At 37.9% G+C, this 13,509-nt stretch overlaps 1 long non-coding RNA gene across 1 annotated transcript in view; it reads left to right on the plus strand.

Moving 5' to 3' along the window:
- The window catches only part of LOC139698977 (uncharacterized), a 639,213-nt gene extending 626,540 nt beyond the window's left edge, over positions 1-12,673 (plus strand). The window contains exon 5 of the long non-coding RNA XR_011703037.1: positions 12,611-12,673. This is a non-coding gene — a long non-coding RNA (uncharacterized lncRNA). The remainder of the gene's footprint in view (positions 1-12,610) is intronic.
- The last annotated feature ends 836 nt before the right edge of the window (positions 12,674-13,509 follow it).

Consider the following 13,509-nt stretch of genomic DNA (forward strand, 5'->3'; position numbering starts at 1 on the left):
CGGATGGTCAGTGTTAGGAAGAGATGTAAGGCAGGGTTGTCCATTATCACCTATGCTGTTCAACGTATATGTGGAGGATGTGATTAAAGAGGTATGGGAAGCATTGGAGGCAAGAATGAAAATTCAGTGCTATAGATATGAGATGAGAATTAATATTAATAAAACCAAGGTTCTGTGGTTTTCTAGAAAGAGAAAGGCTAAAGTCAATAAAGGACAAAATCTAGAGCAAGTGAAACAATTTACGTATGTCGGAAGTATTTTAGATCCAAACAGTCAAAGTATAGGGAACCTAAGGTGAGAAATTGCGTTGGGCAAAGAAGCTTTCACAAGGTGGAGGGAATTGATGCGAGGGACGTTGAGTAAGGATATTAATAAAAGGCTCGTTAAGTTATGTACGGCGCGGAAGCATGGTTATCGAAACAGGAAGATAGAAGTAGATTGGGGGCTTTTGATATGTGGGTGTGGAGAAGGATGGAGAAGGCTAAGTGGACATAAATAAAAATAAACGCGGAGGTGCTGTAGGAGGTGCCAAAGTTATTAAAATTCATAATGCATAATTAATATTATGCAAAATTAATTAGGTATAATCTAAAGGATGAAAGATTCTTTGACTCTCGAATGAAAATTTTAATTTTAATTAATTCTTGATTTTTTAGAACTGATACGTAGTTAATACTGTTTTTCATTCGCGAGTATGCAGAGTATTCAAAATAGTAGATGCCGCGACAGTAACTGTAGCGGATGAATCTCCTAATATGTTTTAAAATGCAACTATTTCAAATTAAACAATTTAACATTTCATTTCCTCTATAGCTTAACCGCCTAAAGTACCTGGTCGTACATCTAGGTATCCGGGGTAAATCCCGGTCAAGGCATATGATTTTTACACTTTAAAGTTATTGTACGTCGACACCCTTGGACTTGCAGCCCAAACTGAAAAATCTCAACTTTTAAATGCATCATGCTGTTAGATATATTCATTAGTTTTTAAGAGCTAAACGAGTGCCAGAGTAATGATCCGGCTTATCAAAATTGGGGCCTATCGTTATTGTATTCATTATTCCCAAATTGTCTACTTCAATGATTCTCTCCCAGAGTTAAAACACACGAATTCTTATTTTTCCGTTCAAAGCGACCGTATATGAAGATATCCATTTGGAATTAGAGTATTGTTTCAAGAAGGTTTACATTCCAGTTTAATGTGAGCAACCAGTCATTTCATTTAGTTCGTTTCTGGAATTCTGCAATCTTAAAGATTCAGCTTGCCTCGTACCACCTGCATACACTTGTTTCTCCAGTCGTGACAAATTGCGAAAGGATAAAATTCAGATTTTCAACAATTGACTCATGTCCGCCGCCTTTCTTATCTCTTGCCCGCAGCAAATGTTTTAAAAGGCGTCACTTGGCATCCGGAAATTATTTGAGGCAAAATTAAAATAACTTCTCTGCCATTTAAAAAAAATAAGCGGTTGAAAACTGATAATGACTGCGGTCGTCGAGTTTTTGTGTGCATAACGCGGAATGGACTGCACACATTAGTCCCAATTTTCATCCTTCTCGGAAGCTACAATATAAGCGAGAGGTGTTCGGGGGAGGGGGTGGAGAGGGAGAGAGACGTCTCCAATTTTCAGCACACACACCATTCCGACCTCCCACCCCTCGTACAAGAGCTCCCCGGTTCCGCCCTCCCGGCCGCGAACGACCCACCCCCGGACGCCTCGGTCTGCGTTCAAAATGTACACCGCGACCTTCCCTCACTATTTCCCTTCCCCCACCACTTGTTTGTAAGGCAGCGTTATATTCCACCCCCCCACCTCTCCCTCGAATTAATATGGCAACGCCTTTTCTAAACATTTTGAGACACATGGTTAGGGAGGGAGCGTGTGTGGAGGGTTGGGGGTGGTTGGACAAGGGCTGGGTCGCCCAATGTCCACACATTGAAAGAACATCGTCAGCCAGGCGCCTGTTGCGTCATTCGCGACGCCTACACCCTCCGGAGCCACTGCCTCCCCCTCTGCATGCCCCTCCAAAACGCCCTACCCTCTTGCCTCCCTCTCCACTCATCCCTCCCGCCACCCTCCCCGACTCTATTCACCCTTTAGCTTCCCCCATCAGCGGTGACATCTCCTCTCCCACCCCTCCTCTCTCTCTCTTTCTCGAAAAAGAGCTCTCCTCCCTCCCCAACCCTCTTGCATAGGCTCTCATATGTCCTTTTGCCTCTTTCCTTTTATGCTTCATACACAAGTCTTTTTACGGCGGTGCGCGGACCCGCACAACACACAAACACCCCTTCGCCCCCCCTCCCCGCTGGAGAGAGGGGGAAAAATGAAAAGAGGGACCACATTTCCTCCTTATTACTGCGCGCAAACAGGGGGTACGCTTTGAAAAGAATCTGCTTCCCGGTCCGACGCGGAGAAAATTAAGTGCGTCGTTTAATTGGTGTAATTTACCTAGCGGCCCATCGTCTGCTGATGATGGTTTCTTTTTTGAAAATGTCCAGCGGTGGCGGCCCGATCCGAGAATACTTTTTCTACCCTTACCCTTACATCTACAGTGAGTCGATGTACAAAATGATGTTTGGATGAGACATTATCATAGTCTCTAAGTTTCAAGTAATGGCTATAGATTTCAAAGATTCTCATATATATTCCTGAGTCGTAAATATAAATAATTTCTTCAGACTTCAGAATGTTCTCGTAGTATCCTAGACGCTCTTTTAGCAGTCGCGTCTCTAAATTGATCGCCGCATTAACATAGGTTTGGAACAGGAGTTTCACTAAATAACTTTGCAGTTTTCACATAAAATAACTGATTTATTTTCAACTAGTTTCGCTACACTGTAACATCTTCAGGAACGTAAATCAATTATTTTATGTGGAAACTGCAAATTTATTTAGTGAAACTCCTGTTCGCAATGGATTTCCACAAAGTCTCGGCCTCAACCATCAAACATAGGTTTGGACTATATTTTTGTTAATGCCGCTAGTTTAAATTATTTTCAATTTTAAAATTAAATTGTTATCATTGAACGGATAACTGGAAGATATCGCCCGGTGTTTTAGAGAGCAGCACGCAATACTCGTAGAGCTGTGAATAGCAATATTTGGTCAGCCGCGTGAAATGCCTAGTGAAAGGATTGAATTTTTGTTTTTCATGACAGACGTAAGGAGATATAGTCTGAAAATACGCATAAGAAAATGGCATGGGGAGGATAAATGTTGGAAGATGATGGTATTTCTTTGTAAATATTCTTATTAAATGATATTCATGGTTATTAAGCATATTAATTAGTATAATATCCAGGGAACCATTTCAGGATCGTACCTGTATATCTCTTATGCATGGATTTTTCTGATGTTCGGGATAATTTCGATTAACTGTCGTGTAACTTACTGAGATAAAGTCGTTGTTAAGGACAAAATCGTTCCCCCTGGTTACTCCTTTATTTTCTACTGTCGCGTGTGATATTTTTTACTTGGGTGGTTCCTGCCACAAACTATCTAGCAATCACGGGGCTTCTGTGTTTATTATCGTAAGTATTTTAACTAATCGATTGGTTTTTGTTTGGTAATTGGTGCAACTCTCGGATTAATCCTCTCACTAGCTCATCTAATATCCCCGCTCATTGTGTATCATTGAAAGATGTTTATTTCAGTTATACGAAACTGAAGCTTTGAATGCTTACAATTTGGATAAATTAGATATTAAAAAATGTGATTTTGCATTGTAAAAAGTATGCAAAGAAATATTATTACGAAAAATTTTACGAAATTTAACTCATGTACGTAAATACCTAGTTTCCTAATAAAATTTCCCAAATCCTGATGAAGACTTATCTTTCAACTATATCTCTACAACAAACCAAAGACCGCTGCTAGTGTGTTTTGTGGTGGGGGTCTGCCATTACCTAAATAAATGTTCCCCTACAAGCATACATGCTTATCTCTGTCTTGGAAAAAAATTTCATTTTGCATTAAGTATTTATGATTGGCTGCGCTTGATTGTATTTTAATCATGACTGTGTATCGTGCGAGGGAAAACTCGTGCTTGATCTTGGCAACGCTGATATCTTATCTCGCATCTTTGATCTTTGTGGTTCAATCTGCCAATCACCATCTTGACCAAACTAATTCACTCTTTGGTTTCAGCAGTAAACTTGATTGTTCTTGTACCTCTCCAACAATCTTAGTCTTTCCTGCTCTATTTGTGAATTAAAGAGGGTCTGAGAATAAATCCTACAGCACACAAAGGACGCATACATGTCTTTCGTAGCAATCGCTAAGAAACCTATCTCTTGGACATTTGGTCTCATTTTGGGCGCACAAAGGATGTATAGCCTCCAATCCTATTATTTTTGTAGTTCATGCTTATCTTCCCGCTCTCTTTCATATTCCTCATATTTATATGTACCTTTCCCCTTTCGAAATGATACCTGAACGTTTGCGAAATTTATTTTATGATATAACCCCGGCAGCTAATCTAAAAAACCTGTTAAGTGGAGGGTAATTTCGTTTTTTAAGCGAAATATTTTTTAAACCTCTTCCATTCGGGGAAAGATGAAAATATTTATAATAAATTTTGAACTAATCCGTCTATGTAAGAGACCAAAATTCACACTGCAGAGGGTAATTTAATCCTTGGGGTCAGCAGGCATTCAAATGTATTTTCGCGAATTAATTAAATCCAAAATTATTCCCGAGGGAGGGAGGTAGCTTGAGCCATTCTTCAATGGATATTGGCTCAAAGAATACAATTTGAATACACTTTCCTGCATGTCGGATTGTGACGCTAAGCGTTAAAACCTACAGTTTGTTTGAATAAATATTTTATGTGGAAATACGTACCGTATATCAAGGGAAATTGGTTGCACCCTTGTACTGGCCTCTTTTCCATCATTTACTCCGTGCGGTGAACGCAAGCATCCACCGAGACCCACTTCCACTCAAAAGCCACTTCTAGAAGTTCCCTTTCGTCAGGTCGTTCGGCATCCCCTGCGACTCGAATGGATGCTGTCTGGTAATGTCAAATATTTTCCCTTTCAGTTTCATTTTTAATCTCGCAAAGGGAAGTCACAAGGAACTAAATCTGGCGAGTGTACAGAATGAGGGACAAGTGCCAAAAAACTGCCGCTGGATCATAGCACGCGAGGAGAGAGGTCGCATTGCCATGGTGAAGGGTTGCCTGAGCGGCATCTCGCGGAGTGCCCTTCGCATGTACTCCTTCTGGCGACTGCGGTCACGTCCACCCGACCAAGGCTGTTTTTCTAATGCTACTACATGGCAGGCTACTTTGGCCGCGTCCAAACTCCTTAGGAATCAGGATGCGTACCTTTGGGTGCCTAAATGTAGATCACCTAATGTAAAGACAATTCGAGTTGGGACACCTTACGCATTGTCATCCATATAGCTAAGATTAGGGAATAATAGGTGATGTGGGAATACAATTATTGTAACAGTTGAGGTTTAGTTTGCTTGCGCAAAAAGTAGTTTTTACGAAGTTTTTGATTTACTTTACAATTAATTAGGTAGTTTGCACTTAAATTTTTCCGTTTCTTTCGTTTAATCGTTATTCAGTAAATTATGTGATTTTTTGTGACTTGTTATGTATTTTTTTTCTTCATAGGCACTATATTTACTCCCAAGAGGTTATCTGTTTCTTTTTAATATTGCTGTAATTTATTAAATCAGATAGTATTTCATATCAATATTTTAGGATTGTATCAGGTATTATATAGTAATTTACTTACTTTTGTCATGAAATTAAGCACCAAATTGGGAAATATACACTTCCCTCTACACCACAAATATCTTTATTGACTAGATTGATAAAAAAATCACTCTCGCGTGAGAAATTCTCCACCTTAACCCACCACGCGCTAATAGGGGCCTCCGTTTCTACAGTGCTTCCTGAGTAATAATAAGAGTACTCTCTCAAAGATTGATCATTGCTGTTGTCACTTAGATATGTAATACTTTCCTAAAATGGCGATTATTCTCCTGCTGGTTTAATGCTTCCAGCACTTTGAAGCATAAGACTGCCAAAGGCGTATTTAGGATACAATCCTAAAATCCCAAGCCTATTAACTGATATGTGTGCCTAACTTTGCGTTCGCTTGCTGCCTAAAGTTTTCGGCATCCTTCCTAATTTTGATCAATTTAGGCGTCTAACCGATCAGTTTCGTCGTGCCTTATATATTCCTGGCCTGCCAATAAGGTGAAGCTAGACATCATGTTTCTAACAAGGCAGTTATATCAAGGAAGGGCAGTTGCCAGGATTGGCCGACTTAGGCACGTCTCTCGAGGGTACATTCAGTGACTTTTATTGCATTAAGATATAATTTTTGAAGCTCCATGCATGATATTTAGAATAGAGACTTGGAGAAATCCGAGGAGGGAAGTACGAATAAATGCAGGAGATGATGAATATTGATGGGAGGTTGAATATGGCATCAGATTGAAGAATGCTGCGAAAGCGGAGTATGGAGGAAAGTAATAGGCATTTTGGATGGAATAAAGGAAGATGAACAATATGCAGAAGTGAAAGTGAGTAATCGTAATTAAAAGTAGATATTATATATTGTATCATGACTCAGGAGTGCGGTACCATCTGGAGCCAGAGTCCATCAAAACCTGCCCTAACCTGTTAGAATACTCATATTATTAAAAATTAAATGAAGGTACAAATTCACATAAACGTCATAGAATAACAAGTAGTCTCTCGCGTTGTGAAAGGCAGTTAACAACAACTAGTTTTCTACATACTTTTACTAGATGAGAAATGCCACGCTCTCCCGAGCTTTTCCCACAATCCTTATTCTTTCCTTAGACTTTCCCTATTTTATTGTTCTCTTTCTTCACTGGAAAAATGGAGCAATTTGGGTAAAGCTGAGGGTGTCCAAAGACATCTCTCGGAATCTATCCCTTGCCTTCCAAGCAGTAGCCCAGCGCTCTTTCATCTGGGTTTCCACGCCCCCCGCTATTGTATACGCCTCAACCACGCGTATTATCAAAAGTAGTCTGGTGTGTAATCAACTCCTGCCACACACTCTAGCGGTGGATTGCAGGGCGCTATGTCATAAAAATAGGATAATGCTTCATAGTCAGTCCATCCGTCGTTGAAGTGTCCTTGGTCCGTGGCTACTTCAGGCCTCCGTTTCGCAAGCGGGCAGCGGAATATTGGTGGTCTCGTCTCGAATGGTCACTTCCTTTAGTATTCAGCTTTGAATTTGAGTCACTGATTAACCTTAAGTTATTACCTTTGGTCTCCGCGGAATTTCAATGTTTCACTCGCAGCCCAATTTAATTGCACACGTGAGTCTCTTAATCATCCACCGTTTATCCGCATTGCAACAATGTATTTCACTCGTAATGAGCGCAAAGTAACTAGGCCACTTGGAAACTATGTTTACTGATGGCACTACGCCACTTGGAACACTGGTACACAAAGTTTGCAGCCAGATCGGCATGTAACCTAGAGATTAAATAACCAGTCATTTGTTATTTTCAGTAAAATGCCGTGAACTTTAGTGCAGTAATTTGTACCTACAAACACCCGTCGTAAACCCGCTCCTAGAAATTTGTCCGGTCTTTTTACAGAGGATGGGTCGTCAGAATATAATGTAATATTAAAAGTAACATGGTCTGACAATTTTGAGCCTATTTTGAATTCACGCATGCAATGCATTGAGCTGTTAATCGCTTTTTAAAAAATTAGTTACCGGTATAAGCTTAACATCTTCAAGGTATATTCTAAATTAGTGCACTGACAATAACGACATTTCTACCAACATTTACATTCAGTAATGCTCGATGCACTTTTTTTATCATTTTATTAATAATTCTAGAAGTATAATTTTCATCATATATGATATAAAAAGAATTAAGACAATCAGTACAACTTACAATAAGAGAAAATATTTCTCATATGTCATATCGATATGATCTTCATAATATTCAATAATAGTTTACATTAAAAATTATGCATTGAATACTCATTCTGGTCCTGCTAGGCCAGTCAGTTCTAGCTTGATAGCAGGTGCCACAAAAACAAAAATGAAAGCTTAAAGTGTTGCAATTATAAAGCTTCATATATTCGGTGTCACGTTTTATTCCGAGCCCCAATTCATTCTTCTTCATAGCCAGTATTTTATTCTCCTTTTCACAGCATTTAATGACTGTAATATTCTTAAATCTTTAGGTATTTCACTAAAAAATAGAGGTACAGTAACCCCCAATTTTCTTCTACCTTGATTTGTTTGAATTTTTTATATTATATTCTCATTAGTGTCCCTTAATGGTAATTCCTTTTTTTTAAATCGGTTATTTTATATTTCTCATAAAAATAGTTTCCTATTATAATGGTATATCTATACAGCCTGCCTACATCCAGAATTCCTAATTTTTGAATGACAATTCTTCTACCTAGTATATTTGTATATTTTGGTCTATTCTCAGACATTTTCTCTAGGATTTTTCGCTGTTTATTTTTTAGTGTATTAATTTTTGTAGAACCACTGGATCCCCAGACGGCTATTCTCCTCTGTTAAGGCCGAAAATTTCAGTCAACTTTTCTTTACCTTTTTTAAGTAATGCTGTCAATTTTTCTGTAGAAAACAATTTATAATTGTTTCAGCCATGAATATTTTGTGACAAGTGAGCCAAGTGATGTTCAGGAGATTTTCGATCGCCGTAATGGTGGGACGAATGGAAATCAAGCGCAGATGAGGAGGAAAAAAATCGTGTTTATGTTGTATCCGGTAATGAAAATTGGCTAACAGAGATCATGATGCCATCGTTAGGGTCCATTGAAATCCTACCAATGACTGGTAGATCGCCCATAATGGGAATAATTTGTTCAAAGAGTTGATGACAACACGATTCATGTAACTCTGAGCGAAAGCAGGACTTCCATGTCGATCTGACATAACTATTCCCCGCAAATACACACTTATATCAATAGCATTCTCCTTTGACGCCAAATTTCTCTTGACTTTTGCAAAACGTTTAGGAGAGTCATGGATCTATCTGAAATGCCTGCTCATGGCAGGCATCATCGGTGAATGCTTCTTATCGGTAAATGTAATGCTTCATTGAGAAAACTATCTGTTTCTCAAGGATTTCCTTGAAGAAACATTCAACGTCGCTGTAGGCATATCAGTGCCTCCTTTTAGTCTTTCAAAGCATGAATTTTCTTTCCATAGATTCTTCAGGCTTTCGTTTTACAAGTTCCCTTCATCATAATACCGCCCTACTCCAACATGTTTGAAGATTGTTATGAACCGTTTACAATTCTCCTTCAATTCATGCGTATGCACCTTCGAGAGACAATTAATTGAAACTCCAAAGTGAATCATCTGATCATTTATGAGTCTTATCTCCGCCTTCTTTGTTGCCTCATCTTTGCATTAAAATTAGGTAATCCATTTTTCCAGGTTTTTCAGCTATTTTTTGTTTCAGCCCCGCGTCAAGGCGTATGATATAAATTACGGGTATTAATCTACATATGCGGTTGGAACTGGATGATTTGAACCACGGAATTTTATGAAAACTTGTTTTCACGTTCAATGACCCATTACCATACCATTTTTATTTCCAAGAATTTCGGGAGGAAAATATTTTCATATCTCACGCTTGAAGTATTTTTATTTTAGTTCAGTAGTTATTTAGATATTTTGGTAATTCCTTCCCAGTGGTCTGCTTTCAAGAAAGTGTAAACAATTCAATCAATCCATTACCATTGCAGCAAGTTAGCACATTATTTCTGTAAGTTCTCATTTTTATGCTCCCTTTTTACAACTGCAACTTCATATTTTGCATTAAGCTATATATCGTTCAAAAATGCCACACATGGGCTGGTGTGACAAATTATATATTTTTATACAAATAGGTATCCATTCTATAACCAAACAAATGAAATTTAATGCGCTGTAGAGCATCTAGAAAGTTATGACTGTCAGAGTAGTTACAGCAATGTTTAATGTGTTGTTATAAAGCAATTATAATCCTTACGCAACGTACCCGTCTTCAATTCCTCCCTCCTTGTGAAAGTCTCTTTATCTAACGTAATTATTCTCCCTACTCCCGACTACTTTGACAATTTTGGTCCAAAACACTTCCAAGGTATGTAAACTGTTCCATCTGCTCGAGTTGATTGGTCAAAACTTTGTACGCGTCTCTATTAAAATTCATCTTTTCTACCAATGCCTCCGTTCGTCAATAGTCCTTATCTTACCTCCATGTTCCTCTATTTCATAAATAGGCCTACGGCGGTATTCAGCACATTTCGTTTATTTGACAATATTTTCAAATGGATGCTCTCCTCATCCACTGTTTCAGTGGCTTCTGTGTCTGCCACCCAAGAATTCGAATAGCCGACTCTCATGTTTATCTGCTCTCTATTTGCATTACTTCTGCATTCAGCCTATCAGCGTACAATCCTTTGTGGCTTTGAATTTGGAGGAAGATTCCCCTTGCTCCCAATCACTCGTGTTTTTTAATCCTCTTTCAGATTTTTCCCAACTATTGTAATTTTTCAGAATTCAAGACTTTACATGTACATTCGCCGTGTTCTCTCCATTCCTCCTCCCCAAGATCTCTCTGTTATCCAGAATTTTGCTTCGGCCAGTAAACCAATCAATGTTGTCCTTACCCATTAACAGGTGAACTTTGTTCTTTAGGCGCGGAAACATTTTGGAGAAAACTTTGTCACCTACGTAATCTGGAAGTCAAAGTAGAACAAAAGCAGCACTTTGTTACCTACTTAGTCTGGAAGTCAAAGTAAAACAAAAACAGCAGTAAAACTGTGTCACTGGTTCGCTAATTGATGTAAGTAACTCTGTGGGGAGTGAATTTGGGTTTCGAGTTTCAAAGACTCCACTTGAGGAAAAGGTTATGCATGCAAAAGACAATAAACATCAAAAAACGAAACACTGATACATACAAAAAGAGATCTAGCTTAAGTTCAGAATTGAAGTTGGGAATATATATGATATGTAGTACACCTGTGGGTATTTCATCTTTTGGTGTGGTACTCCAAGAGTAGTCGTCGCTCATCACAAGAGATTGATAGAATCATTTACGTTGAAATCTCAACTGAACTAACAAACTTGGCCATTAAGAGAGGTAATAAATAATGAGGACAAGGGATTAATAATATCATGTCATGCTGGCCTGGGCCAAGGGATACAGCAGTGTTTAATGCCAGGATCCGGCAAAATCCTACCCTAATCCGGTAGAAGGTTGAAAATAATAATGATTATTATAAGACCTAAGCATAGCTCAAGTAACTGTTGAGGTTTTTTAAGAATCAATAGAATGTCACAGCCGAGCTCTGCGGGCGCGATAACTTGAATTAATATAGATCTGAGTTTTAAATCTGAGGATGGAAATATTAGCGTTAAATCAAAAGTAAAAGTACTGATCGTATCTAAGGGCAAGTAGGCTTTTCTATTTATGCCTGCGACGGGCTTGTGACACATCGGGGTGCCAGATATCTTTATAATACGTATTTCATTTTTACAATATGAATAGCTTATTCTAATATTAATGAGTAAAAGGATAGCACGATGCGAGCGATATAAACGGCCTCACGATCCGCATCTCTGAGTAATGGATTTCGATATGCTATAATCGAATCAGACTAAATGGCAGAAGTCATTTTCTTCCTTTTATTGATGCATTTAATCGAAATGTCAAAACGAGGGTTCAAATGGTATGTGGAATTCGAAGATGAAATTTTCTTTTTTTTAATTTAGAACTACACAGTTCTCACTTAAACCTAGGGTGTGGGGAATGTTTTGTTTCTTTTAGATTTTTATCGAATATATGACTGCTGAACATTTGCAATTTAATTTTGAAGCGTCAGAACTGAGGGAATTACCAACTTTTTAAATTGATTTTTGAACTTTCTCTTGGATTTCGTAATCTCCTAGAAAAACTATTAATTGGAGATTGTGAGTCAAAGGGCATGAAATATTGTCCCTTCTTTTATTTATTAAATTATTAGATCAATGAACGAGTCATTCATCACATTGGGAACAGATCGTCCAAGGTCATAAGTGAAAGCAGAATAAATATTTCCAGCACGGGTATTTCTTTATAAATAAAATATATGTACATATATATATACATATACATTATCAATAATTATACTCATATTGAAATGAAAAGCCAGTCTGAGTAGAAGTATAAAAGAAATTACCTATCACTGAGTTATGGTATCATTTCTTCTCCATAGGAATCATATTTCGGAAACAATTATGTTTCAATAGCTAAACTGATTTTCCTTATGATACTGTGAAATACATAGGTCTGGATTAATAACTTAAATCAGTTTTATGGCATGGATTCAGTAAATGTGACCAGTGTGATGCATTCATGATAAATATTTCATATGAATATCTTAGATTAGTAAAGTAAACCGGTCGTATCCACCTTCTTGAGTTTCTTAATTTGTATTTCCTATTCTCAGTGCGGAATTTTAATTTTATTAGGAGGACCGTTTAACTGAACCAACCATATTTTGGGCAACCAAGAAAAGTACTCAATATTTTTGACTCACGCGTCTTGATTTTTACAGTATAAATTGACAGTATTGTCTCCTTATTTTTCAGCCGGCGCAGTGGTAAGCTTTCCATCGATGACCAACTGGAGAGAAGGCCAAACATTCCTTCACAAGGTAAGACTCATTGTTCCTATTTCAAATTTATTTGTTTACCAACTTGTATTGTTACTTTATCTAAATGCCGCTTGTCATGCCAACGAAAATTTGAAATTTTTCTGGTTGCATATCTTGGAGATCCTCTCAAGAGCACTACAGAAAAACTAAACATATTTAACGATAAATTAATAAAAATTCACTGCATGTCGGGGTCACTGGTGCGCATAAGCATATACTTTTTTATACGTATATAAGCCACTATGCCCGACTCCGCCGGACAAATCATAGCCGTACAGCTGGTGCTGTATTCAATTGGTATTGCAGGCCTTTTTATTTACGAGGGCACTTTCGTCTGAGGGAATATGTGTTTTTGCAGTTGCTTTGAACAAATAGGATTTCATTTTAACAGGCGTTATGAACCACCAACTTCGGAAAACGAAGTGATGCTCCTTAAAATTTAACTTTCCAAAGGATAATTCGAGACTATCAAATTTTTCAGCAGCTCTTAACAACGTACGTGGCACCTGCCCAGCTTTCGACATAAATCATAATATACGTTTGTTAATTATATCGTATAATAGCTAGAGAGAAAGAATACCGAGAAAGAATGAGAGAACAGAGTTTAATTGTCGCTCCTCATTGAATTGAATGAATTGAAATCTTATTTTAGAGTCAAGAATATGCTCCCATCAGTGTGAAAACATTTCCTTTCATCAATCAATATTTTCTTTCTTTTCTCGATCTTAAAAAAATCCTGAGAAGGACATGGTTTGTATAAGAAGTAAGGGGAAAAGTTTCTTTTAAAAAAATAGATTTATTTTAGATACTACTACAAAGCCTCCCTCGTAAATC

The sequence above is a fragment of the Hetaerina americana genome, unplaced genomic scaffold (genome assembly GCF_022747635.1).
Source record: "Hetaerina americana unplaced genomic scaffold, ioHetAmer1.1.p SCAF_9, whole genome shotgun sequence".
NCBI lineage: Eukaryota > Metazoa > Arthropoda > Insecta > Odonata > Calopterygidae > Hetaerina > Hetaerina americana.